We start from the raw sequence: 12,500 nt of genomic DNA, 5'->3' as shown, positions 1-12,500 counted from the left end.
ACCTTATTACAAATAAAAAAAAAAATAATACTTTGCCACTCAATTATCGTATATTGGTGTACGATTCTTACCTATGTATCGTACATCGTACAAACAGCCATATTATCGTACAAATACGATAATTATCGTACAATTAACATCACTGCCAACATGTCAGTCTTGTTTTGCGACCGGTTTCTCCAGTCGCTAGGTATCAATATTCAGTCGGAAACTCTACCGATTTGCAATTTCAGTCGCATATTGACGTGTGAAGCCACCTTTAGTCTATGGATTTTTATTTAACTATGCAAGTTTCCATGGCCTGTTGGTCTAGGGGTATGATTCCTGCTTTGGGTGCAGGAGGTCCCGGGTTCAAATCCCGGACAGGCCCAGTAGTTTTCGGTACGTTTGCATAAACAATTATGGTATAACTAGTATATAGTTGTTAGACTTTATATTGAAAAAATTTAAAAAATTTTTTTAAATGAAGTTTAAGTAAGTGTTTTTTTTTCACCTATTAAATTCTAATAGGTTTTTTTTTTTTTTTTTTTTTTTGTGTGTGTGTGTGTGTAATATCTACGAGAAAATTTTTAGATGGTAATTGGTAAATAATGTAGCTGTTTTCTAAAATTTGTATGAATAGATAGGAAATATAATAGCGAATTGTTTGATTTAATAGTTATCTTTTTAAATTAATGTTGTGCCATTGTGGCCGTGATCGTATAGTGGTTAGTACATTGCGTTGTGGCCGCAATAACCCAGGTTCGAATCCTGGTCACGGCAAATGGTGAGTTTTTTATTATCCCAATATTGATCTTTACAAGGTTTGCGGATTATGTTCAACAAATACATTAAGATTTCTGTGGAAATTATTGAAATAGTTGTACTCCAGTACATAGAGTTAGAACGTTAATAGAATGTAGAGAGAAAACACTTGAATACACTTAATGCTTGTCAAGAGGAAAGTATGTATATATGAACAAAAAAAAAAAAAAAAAAAAAGAACATTCCCTTAATGTTCCTAGTACTTCTATAACGAAATGGAAAGAAACGTGTGCTTTATGTAGATAATTGTGAGCCAGTTTATAGATGTTAAGTTTTTATCAATTTCAATTGTTTAATCTCTTCAGTACTGGGACACATTTTTACCTTTTGATTTGCGTACTACCAGACCATTTTATTTACATTAGAAGGTTAGAAGAGTAATGGCCAGAGTCTTCACTATTCTAATCCCCATCATAAGTTTCAAAAGCTGTATAAAATTACTAAATGGTAAGCAAAATGAATATGGAAACGCGTCATGGTATTCAAGGGGTTAATGACACCCATGTTTTAACGATGAGAAGCTAATCTATTTAACAGTGTTTTTTCAGTTACCTATGCGCATTAAAGCTATAAAGATTATCAATAACATCATCAATAAGTGTATTCATAATGAACTCTTTAATACATTTGTAAGCCGGAACTTATTATGAATTGGGCCCGGCTAGCTCAGTCGGTAGAGCATGAGACTCTTAATCTCAGGGTCGTGGGTTCGAGCCCCACGTTGGGCGGAATTATTTTTCTTTTGGTTGATAAAGTCACGTGTGCTGTTATTTGTACTCTATCTAGTTTTATCTTTAAGAGATAACTGTATATCTATCGGTTTCATAACAACATTAACTTCACCTGAAAGACGAGTTTTGAAGTTAAAAATCACATATTGCGATGGCCGGGAATCGAACCCGGGTCAACTGCTTGGAAGGCAGCTATGCTCACCACTATACCACCATCGCCTTACGAAATGAAAAGTTTATTTTAAAATTGTATCATGTTGAAAGAGATTATTGCGTAACTTTTATCCATGGATTTCATTAACTTTTTTTTTTTTTTTTTTTTTATATATAGCAACTTTTGTTTTCGGTTCCTTGCAAGTTGCAATAACACTATCGTGTGTGAAGACTAATCTTTATCGTAAGTAATATTTCATACTCTGTTGCATTTTCTAATTTTAATTCAACTAAGATTAAGTACACCACTTCTCAAAAAATCCTCTAATAATGCCATGCAAGTTCAACCAATATTCTCAAAAATGTTGGGCTTATCTCCGCAAATCCTTCATAAATATCATATCAATCAACATACAACTAAAACTTCCACGAATTCACCAGTGCCAACTTCACAACTGATGCATCCAAATATCAAAGTAACACTTGAACTTCATATATATGACAACCATATTATGTAAGTAACTCCTCAAATATCAAATAATGCGTCAACTGTCAAAATTGCACCACATATACACAAAATCTTACTATGAACATCCTGTCAAATACAACATCCTATTTCTTGTTTTCTCCTTTACTCAAATGACATAAAATTATCTTAGACTATATTAACAACTAAAGAGCTCTGCTCACTAATACAAGAAAAAGTCTGTCCATGAGTCTATGGGTTTGTCTCCTCCCTTGACCGGAACCACAACCTCCCGGCTTCTCTCTCTCTCTCTCTCTCTCTCTCTCTCTCTCTCTCTCTCTCTCTCTCTCTCTCTCTCTCTCTCTCTCTCTCTCTCTCTCGTGTGTTGATACCTATTATATACCCAATGTTTCTCATTTCTTTCTCCTCGCCCAGTTTGTCATCGACCATTCAGAGACCACTCCGGAGAGGTGGGGACCCACCTACAAAATAAAATCAAATAATTAACTGTAGTACACATCCGGAAACAAGGCACCTTCCTATTGGCGCTTCAGAGGCTCTAGTTTGACCTACTAAGATTGCAGGTTTGTTATTGGCCACTGTATTTATCATTCATGGAAGACTCCACGTGGGGAACACGTGTAGAAACGAAACTTTTTCTTATTGGTGACTCAGAGGCTCAGTTTGACTTACTATGATGATCAGTTTCTTATTGGTCTAACTAGGATAGCCAGTTTGCTTACTGGCCCCTGTTATTCACCAATCATGGATAACACCAATTGTAGTCACACGTGTGTACTATACTCCAACACAAGACTTCCCAAAATCATTAAGGCTTGCTTTGGTCTTGGACGTCCGTCTGGGTAATTTCCTGGATTTGAGTCTAATCCCTGGCAGCCTACCCTGTGTAAATTGTTGGACTTCCTGTCCCACTGTTTCCTGACCCCACTCACCCAAAGTATGGCTGGATCAATATCAAGTATAACAACATATTGTTATTACAATGTTACTCTTGCGTAGATGTGTGTGTTTCTTCATTTCTTGTTTCTGCTGCTGCATCAGGTTAAGACATTGTTGCCCCTTAGTGGTTTCTCTCCTGCTCACAAAAATAAATAAGTAAATAAATAAATAATATTGATAATAATCTAGTGTATGAGAAATGATGGGTGGATAACTTGTTAGACTGGATAGGGATTCTGTATCGTTGTTTAAGGTTTGGGTTGGAGAGCATTTACATTATGTAAAATACATGCAAAATACGCATTACATTCTGAAGGTGTTAGATGTCTGCTGCTTCGCCATCAGACCCGACTCCATTATGAGATTATTTCCCTCTGTGTGGTGTGGTGCATGTGTATTTGCACTCTGAGTGGGTGCTACTGAGCAATAAGTTAACTAGAGCCTTATATAAATGAAGTTTTCTTTTTATGTTGCTGTAACAAACTATTGAGACTACAGAGCACTCTAGAAGCCATGGCTGCTTTCTTTTTTTATGTGATGGTAAAAACAGAGGCCTTTGTGTATGTTTAATGATAATAGTAATAATAATAGTAATAATAATAGTAATAATAATAATAATAATAATAATAATAATAATAACTGATAATAACAACAACAATAGCTATATTTCGCCGAAGAGGGCATATAATACCATACATATGTACATATATGTATATACACGCACATACATAGATATATACATATACCCATACAAACACATGGAACCATGCGTGCTTTGGGGTCCGAAGGGTCTCCAAGAGCACGGGTTCGAATCCTGTCCACGGTCTGAGTGTAGGTTGGGCTTCCTCACTCGGGGCAACGGTTTCCTAGCGGGTGGGCTTTGAAATAGGAGGTACCCCAAAAAGTACTCCCTTTAGTCCAGAAATTCCTGTGAAAAGCCCACATGGTATAAATATTTAAAAAATAAAAATATTGTTAAAGGTGAACAGCAGACCCATCACGTTGGACTCGAATATTTATTTCATTCGGTCAAAAACCTGTGAGAACACATGTACGTCAATAAGTACACTGGCAGTTACATAATCATTTCAACAATGTTTTACAATGACAACTCAGCTTCATTGCTACAATGATAACTTGTCTTAATACCAGAATTACTTTATCTTTACTCATATCTCAATCACGCCTCCTACACAACACCATCTAGGAGCGAAGTACGACTAACACAATATAGGTATAAACAGCAGTCATCAAGGTATTATCATATCATCCTCATTACTCGTACACGTGAACGACCAAATGGGGATGACAGCGAACTTACGTGTTTGGGGTCTTCTATAAGACAAGGGTGAGCTCGACCTTCCTCGCCTTTACCACACCACACCTTCCTCTGTGAGGTCGAAACGTAGTCTGCCCCTTTCTGAGGTGCTGGGGTGTAATCTGGGGCCTCGTTCCTTCGTCATCATCAGGAACTCTCTATGTTCTTATCTGTCCCGAGCGCCCTCGTGACCCCTAGGGGTCGTACTCTCTCCGTCATGTAGGCCCAGCTCAGCATCCCTTCCATTAACGGCCGACAGTTTTGTAAACACATGTGATGTATACTTCTCACCTTTACTCATATGTACTCATTATGTACTATCCTTATGATTCTGCTCCACATTTTACTTTTAATCCAGTACCTTAAAATTGCGCATGCTTTGTTTCTGCGCCACGGCGATAACAAATATAATTAAATATATATTTATGAAAAAAAAAACATACATACATAGGTACATACATACACAGATATGCATAAACTTGCACATTACATATATACAGATATACCCACACGCATACACATACAGGCCCCCAATACAAACATATAAGCTACATCATAGACTACTATATATGTAAGTACGTACCTTGACTCAATCTGATGCCGCGTTTTGCTTCCAGCCCTGTACTAAGAGCCCTCCGCTTTCAAGCATTTCATTTTATTGGAGACAGTATGGTGTACATGTATTTATGTGTACTATATTATTTTCCAATTATTCTTTCAGGGATGTCTATGAATTATAATATGATATTAATTAAGCAGAATGTGGGACTAATGATAGTGGGACAGTCTCAGAGTTTGTATGTACCTGGGCCAGTATTCCTAAAGGTGCATAACAGGTCTCAAATCAAAGAAATGCTAAGGTACGACTAAGTCTGTCTTAGCAAGTGTCCCAAATCCTTAAGATCTGTTAAGCTTGACTTAGTCCTGCCCTAGCAGACGTCAAAAGTTAAGCCACTACCGCAGTAGCTCAAGTGGGATAGAACAGTATTGAAGCCCGTATCACACGGTCGCTCTTTTCCTGCAAAATCGCATCATATGACAGCATGTTCAACGAGAAGTTTCAGGAAATAATAGCACATGACATTTCAAGAAAGACAACAACAACATCGCCACGAGAGGCGAGAGACAACAAAACAAACACAGTACAAGAAGTGAAGTCACCATGCATGGATGCCATTAACCAAGCTATTTTAGCAGTGGAATTTGTGTACTTGCTTTACAAGAAGAAGAATGAGTAATGCAGCAGAGGAGGAAGTAGAGGATGTGGTCACGAAAATGGTTAGCTAGGAGAGAAGAAAGCAGCCAGTATAGCAGGTTGCTGTCTCTAGAAGATGAGGAAGTACAATTGGGATGTGAGATGTTCCACAGTGGTGGCTGGTCCAGAACCAAGTCAATCAGTGTGTGTTCTGCCGGTTTTCCTCATGTAAGTAAAGTCATAATGGGTGATAATGCAGCAGCCAGAGGTCTATTGGTTTGATTCAAGGCGGTACTGCCGTGACCCTATCCTGATTAAACAAGGATGGGCTCGTGCAAAAAGATGGGGTTGTTTGTTCACTTGCCTGACCACCAGGGCTATACATCTAGTTCTTGCTTCCCTAAACGAGGACTCTCTCATCTCCTCTCAAACAAGATTCACGGGGCGCAGAGGGCCACCCAAAACGCATTCACTCCGTTAATAGAACAAACATGCTTGGAGCCATCTGTGAACTAAAGGGAGCAATGAACAGCTGGCATGATAATAACATAGTCAGAGGCTATATCCTCAAACTCCAGGTAGAACGGCGGTTCAATCTCCCAAAGACGTTTTGGATGGCCCTCTGCACTCCGTGAATCTTGTTAGAGATGAAAGAGTCCTCACTTAGGGAAGCAAGAACTTCTAGATGTATGGCCCTGGTGGTCAGGCACGTCCTACCTTCGCTGTATGTACATCTCCAAAAATGAGTTCTGTAACCCTCTCATCCCTCAGTATTAGGATTGGATTCTTCTGATCTGGGTGTAAAGATTCGTGTTTCAACCGACCTCCTACCCGGTGTAAGCCGTCGGTGCCTAAGTTGGGTTCGAAGCGACGTAAGGCACTGTTCTGTGCTGGTTTGTTACACCTCATTTTCTCCAACTCGTGGGAGAAAGCTCTCTTCTGAGTGGCTTTGAGAATAACCAGTTTGCTTCTTCCTCTTCCTTAGTGTTTAGTCTCCTGTCTTGGCTATGTTCTCTACCTAATCTTGCAAACTTCCACTTGAAAAATTGTCTAATCCAGGCTATGCCCTTTACTAGCCACTCCCAGGAAGAGTATCTAGTCCACAACTTCTCTAGTGTGTCCCTTTGTGGGCTGTGCTGTGCTTTCAGTCTTCACCTCTGGATCTTCATCCGCAAGTTGAGGGATGTCTAAAGGGTTTGCTAGCCATCTGTCTTCTCACAGTGATGAAAAAGGTGGCCCTTGAATCTGCAAAGTTCTTCTCCAGGTAGTCCACGGCTCATGCCATCAGCTGGATTCAAGGCAGGTCTTACATGCCGCCAGTGGCCTCGTGGATGATCGTTAGCCGATTAGCCACAAACGCTTTGAAGTGCCTTTCCATATTCTGTATATATCATACTACCGCAGTGCTGTCCTTCCAGAATACAGATCTGCTGATGTGCATGTTCAAGTCCTTTCGTAAATGTTTTTCTGCTTTAGCTGATAACACTGCTGCACAAAGCTTTAACCTTGGTATGCTCTGATGCTTGAGAGGTGCAAGTCTCGCCGTTCCACACACAAATGAGACATGACGAGATCCATCCTCGCTAGTTATTCTAAGATGAGTCACTACACCGTATGTCCTTCCCGATGCATCGCAGAAGTGATGTGCCTGCAAAGTGAACTCAGCCACACGACGTTTGCCTGTGGCGTAACATCTTTGAATCCTTACTTGTGAGAGGTAAGGGAGCTCAGCTAACCAACTTCTCCATAAGACCTTGTTTTCTTCTGCCATTGGTTCGTCCCACCCACACCCTCTTCACAGGCCTCTCCTCATGTCCTGGGATGTTTATCTGGACCGTGAAGGCGTCCCCTTTCAATTCCAAAAGATTCCCAGTGCTCACTCTGTGGGTAAGTTCCCATCCTTCAATAAGACTTCTTTCACACCTTCGGCCCTCTCATTATATGGAACTGTCTCAAGACCTCCCTTATGGTTGCAGATCCACTTCGTCAAGTTGAATCCACCTTTCTTCATCAGTAGGGTTCTTCCATAGTCTTGAAAGATTTTTGTAGTGGAAAACTCGCACAAGATGGACTCCATGCATCTTCAAAAGGATGCAGTCTTTCTATAGGTCATGGGTGACTGCAACAGCTGCCCTTCTGGCCACCACCAAATCTCAATGCATCTCATTTTCAGAAAGAGGCTCACTATAATTTACCTCAGCTACAAAACTTAACTGTTCCTCGCTCTTGGGGAATAGCTTCACTTTCCACTCGCCTGATTGTCAATGGAATCCCTCTGTCTTCAGCTTGGTCCAGTCTTCGGTGTTTGTGAATCCGACTGGTGGTATCCTCTAGGTCATGTTTCTTGATACGTATAAGACTGCTATCTTGGCGATTCCCCTTATTCCCTCCGTCAGGTCTCGATGGGTGAAGGAGGTATAAATATGTTGTGGGACAGTCATAAACTCCACATATTAGGCCCAGGGCACACTCTCCAACCCTGTGTCCAGTGCGAAGGCATCTGTAGAAACGGTTTTCGCTTTTTACGATGGATATCCACTCTACCACTCATGTGGAAAATCTTGCATTCTTGCAGTGAGTGACTTCCATGGCACAAAGTGCAGCAATGGCCAGTGCTGTTTCTCATATGTATCATGTTACTTCCACCTGGTGCCGCTGTCACACTGTGTTGTTAGCTCTATAATCCTTTTATCTGCCGATGAGGAAGGTGAACCCACACTTACTTCTCTTACACTAGGCCTTGTTGTTTGTTCGCTATAGATCTCAGATTTCTTGAGCATCTTTTGTGCGAATTTTGACACCCATTCAATATTGGGTGGTTTGTCCATCCGTGTTTGATACTGGAGTCTCATGCTTGTAGTCTTTTCAGTTCTCCTAGATACATTGGGGTCTGTTGCCGTGTTGTTTCTCTAATATACTCAGTGCTCTATCGTAGGCTTCTTCATGGTCCATAGTTGCCATGCACCCAACTAGATCCTCACGCGCCAGCCCAGAGGCTTTTAATAAGGGTGTTCAACTTAACTGTGACTGGCAATGAAGGCAAACCAATGTGTCTCAAACACGCTTTTGAACTCCCAGTATTTACTGCACGTTCCATGGCTAGATTTTTGTAATGAGCTCTGGGTAAGCTGGATAGTATCCATCATTTCTCTCATCCATCCCCCAGGTGGTGGTCTGACATCCTCTGGTTGGATAACATGAGTGTCCTTCCCTTTTTATGGCTTGGATTGGTGCGATAGTGTCGTCAACTAGGACGTGTTGCCTGTACAACATTCAGAGTTTCCTCCTTCGTGAGGCGTGTTGGTGTCTTGTTGGTGCTTTGCTAGTGTTGGAAGGCACAGGGGGTTCATGACATGGCTGTCGAGGTCTGATATATCCCATCTCTCTGAAATACTTCCATTCTTTGGTCCATCGTTCTTAGCTACCTCCACACTCAGCTTCATGTCGTTGTCGTTGATGAATCTGATGTACTTGCATCATTTGGTTTCTCCTCTCCAGTGATATATTGTTTTTTAATCCCTTCTTTGTATACATTTGAGGGGGAAGGGGCTGCAGCTTGCACATCCAATGCTTCCTCCGGAGCTCGCTGTCTCTTCATCTAACTTGACAGGAGATGGTTGGGTTTCCTTCACTCCTTCTACCTCCATGTCTCAAATACTAATCCCTTTTACCTTTCTTGGCGATAGGCCTCAGTCAACAGACCACTCTGCTCCTCAGTCACCCTTCCTGGTAGACCCTGTTGGCTCTTGGTGGTGGTCGACCCTATTGGCTTCCCTATCATGTATATAAGCCTCAGTCACCAGACCACTCTCAGCCTCAGTCACCCCTACTGGTAGACCCTGTTGGCTCTCAGTGGTGGTCGACTCTATCGGCCTCCCTATCGCGTGTATAGGCCTCAGTCACCAGACCACTCTCAGCCTCAGTCACCCCTTCTGGTAGACTCTATTGGCCTTTAATCTACCCTCCTATACGTGCAGACACGAGCAAGAGACGCTAAAGTGAGCTAGATCCAGTGTACTTTAAGTATCAGTTTCATTTTACTAAACTGAGAAGACAGAAAACGTTTAATAGTTGGACAGAGAATAAACCCAAATACACATAAAAGGAATAGCGATGTTCACTACATAAGCCAGAGCAACAGCAGTTAAACTTCACTCCTAGTAATGTACGAATGGACGCACACACGTTCACCCTCGTGCAGACGCGGTGTAACGGTGTCACATAGTAATGTGCATCATACCTGTAATTAATCCAGTGCTTCCATGAGTTGATGAAATCTTACCCTAGAATTTTGTCAATTTTACCCTAGATTCGAGTGTTTTACCCTAGATTGTCGAAGTTGTCCATTAATTGTTAATTAATGCACTCTTATCATACATAAGTTTAAATATTGCTCCCCCCCCCAAACACACACACACAGGACTACACATTACAGCCACTACTGCGGCTGCTCTGTGTGGACTCGTCCTCGCAAGTGACTGACTCTGTGTGTGAACTGTGATCTAACCGTCCGAAGGTTCAAAACGTGTACGCGTAGTAGACGGGTGAGTGCAGACTGGGGAGAAAGGGGATGGGGTGGGGGGGGTGAAGGGATGATACAAGTCACGGGGATGATTGTGTACATGAATCGAACATGAAAGAGAACCAGCCTGCCACCAGATTGGCACCATTCCAAGCACACCTATCCATAGGACAGCAGATTACCCTAAAATTACCCTAGTTTATGCATTACCCTAAACACTACCCTAAGAAGGGTCCAACTACCATAGTTTAGGGTATTTTACCGTAAAATGGAAGCACTGAATTAATCCTCAAATTATTATTATATGTACATGTATACATGTATGCATAAGTGTTGGCACCCCAGGATTCCACATAGGGTGGGGTAGATGTGATCACAACCACCCTATACGTCAAGGTGTGATGGAATTTTCGACAACCTTTTACAAGTGCCATTAATCAGTTGTATCTACGTTATATCATAAAAGTGATTTGCATGTTTATCCTTTACGTAATACATCTTAACATTGTTACGGCCCGCCTGTACACACTCCACTACCATCACCTCGTTCGCCACCTCTCTACCTCCCCTTCCACGTCACCGTCTTATGAACCTTCCACGTCACTGTCTCATGAACTCTCCACGTCACTGTCTCATGAAGCCCCGCTACTGTCCCGAAGTTGGATTCACGCGGCCCCATTCAACTCAAGCGGAAGTGTTAAGCAAGCTCTTGCTTTCTGGAAGTCAGTCGAGGTCAAGGCCTCAACCAGTGAACACAACGCCTCTTGGTCTACCGTGGGATCCACCATCACCCAGCACTTCACCACTGCGACACCTCATAAGTATCACTTCCCTCGTCCGTTTTTCCACATTGCCTCCATATAAGATTGGTATTATTGTTAGGTATTAAGTTGGGTTCTTTATTGTTGTATTTATTTATGTGTTTCATGTTATATATATGTGTATGTCAGTTTCATTGTTATTGGGGTAATAAATAGCTTCTTTGCATTTCCTCACCAGTTGAACCTGCAGTTTTTTTTTTTTATTGTTATTGTTCACCGGCTCCCCGATGCCAATCTTACCCATTTAACCGGTGAATGTAACAATTGGCGACCGTGACAGGATCATTATAACCCTTGTTCAGTGTTCCATTTTTCCAGTGACTTTTTTCTGTGATTACATTATTTTTTCTTATGTGTTTCTGTGGTGTTGTGACTTTGATGTGTTTTTTTTTCTGTGACTTACTCTGCGTATGGTTTAAATTTACCTTTGTGCGATCAAGTGGCTCCTTTTGGGTTAAAAGTGCTTCGTGACTTTCATTGGTATGGCATAGCAGTGGTAGAGCAGGAAACCAGGCAGAAAGACGTGTTCACTGATAGCACTTAGGTGTTTTATAAGTGTTATCCAAGTGTTGGGATCATCATATGTTCATGTGAACCCTCAATCCCCTCACTTCGCGGATAATTTTTCTCGCTAGTTATAATTGGCCATTTTAACTAGTCCCTCAGACTAATCCGCCTCCTTATCAATAACAAGTCTCAGTACAATTCGCTCCTCACTCTCAAGTCTCGTAACTAGAGTAATCCGGATCCCTCTTAATGCCGTAATTCTCTAGTTTACCCCTCATTAGTGATTGTACTCATAAGTGTTTACTTAAGTATAATCTAGGTAATTTCCAAGGTTGCCTTTATTATCACTCTGCCAAGTTCCTCACTTAAGTAATTCGCTTATCATTTTTTGTTGTTGTTTGTTTAACATCTATTTAATATGGCTTCCGCTCAGTTTAACGTTGAAGATTTTTGTGCTGACCCTTCTCTGGAACAACTTAAAGGTGCTAACATAAAGAAAGACCAATGGAAAGTCATCGCTAAACATTTTGATGGCTTGATGTCATTAGATATTAATGTTATAACATGTTGGATAGTAGTACAAAGCCCTCGAAGGTCACCTGTGATTTCTAAATAGTCTAGCAATAACTTTTTAAGATCAGACTGTTGTGAAGGTGTTAAGGAAAAAAAAAATTCATCAAGGTTGGACATGATTTGGCTGTTTGAGGGACGTCCTTTAGGTGATGAGAAGAGGAATTCGATGTTGGACTCTTCCTCAGGGGGCACAGTACCAGACTCCTTCCCTACCAGACATACAGGTACAGTGCGAGACAAGTCGTCCTCTGGTTCTCTGGAGTGGTAAGGTTTCATTAGGTTAATATGAACTAGTTGGGAATCCTTACGACGGTCAGGAGTGTGGACCACATAGTTTAATGGACTTAGTTTTTGAGCCACAACATAAAGTCCCATGAACTTACTGTGAAGAGCATTGCCTGGAGTGGGAAGAAAAAGTAAAACCTTGTCTCCTGGTTTGAAACTTCTCAT

At 41.2% G+C, this 12,500-nt stretch overlaps 4 non-coding genes across 4 annotated transcripts; 3 read left to right on the top strand and 1 right to left on the bottom strand.

Moving 5' to 3' along the window:
* Nucleotides 1–298: 298 nt before the first annotated feature.
* Nucleotides 299–370, top strand: Trnap-ugg. The gene has a single exon. It is a non-coding gene; the product is annotated as a tRNA-Pro (tRNA).
* Nucleotides 371–690: 320 nt separating this feature from the next.
* Trnah-gug lies at nucleotides 691–762 on the top strand. Its single transcript has one exon. It is a non-coding gene; the product is annotated as a tRNA-His (tRNA).
* Nucleotides 763–1,459: 697 nt separating this feature from the next.
* Nucleotides 1,460–1,532, top strand: Trnak-cuu. The gene has a single exon. It is a non-coding gene; the product is annotated as a tRNA-Lys (tRNA).
* Nucleotides 1,533–1,682: 150 nt separating this feature from the next.
* Trnag-ucc lies at nucleotides 1,683–1,754 on the bottom strand. The gene has a single exon. It is a non-coding gene; the product is annotated as a tRNA-Gly (tRNA).
* Between the last annotated feature and the right edge of the window lie 10,746 nt (nucleotides 1,755–12,500).

The sequence above is a fragment of the Portunus trituberculatus genome, chromosome 33, assembly GCF_017591435.1.
Source record: "Portunus trituberculatus isolate SZX2019 chromosome 33, ASM1759143v1, whole genome shotgun sequence".
NCBI classification, from domain to species: domain Eukaryota; kingdom Metazoa; phylum Arthropoda; class Malacostraca; order Decapoda; family Portunidae; genus Portunus; species Portunus trituberculatus.
This window is presented reverse-complemented; position numbering and strand designations above follow the sequence as displayed.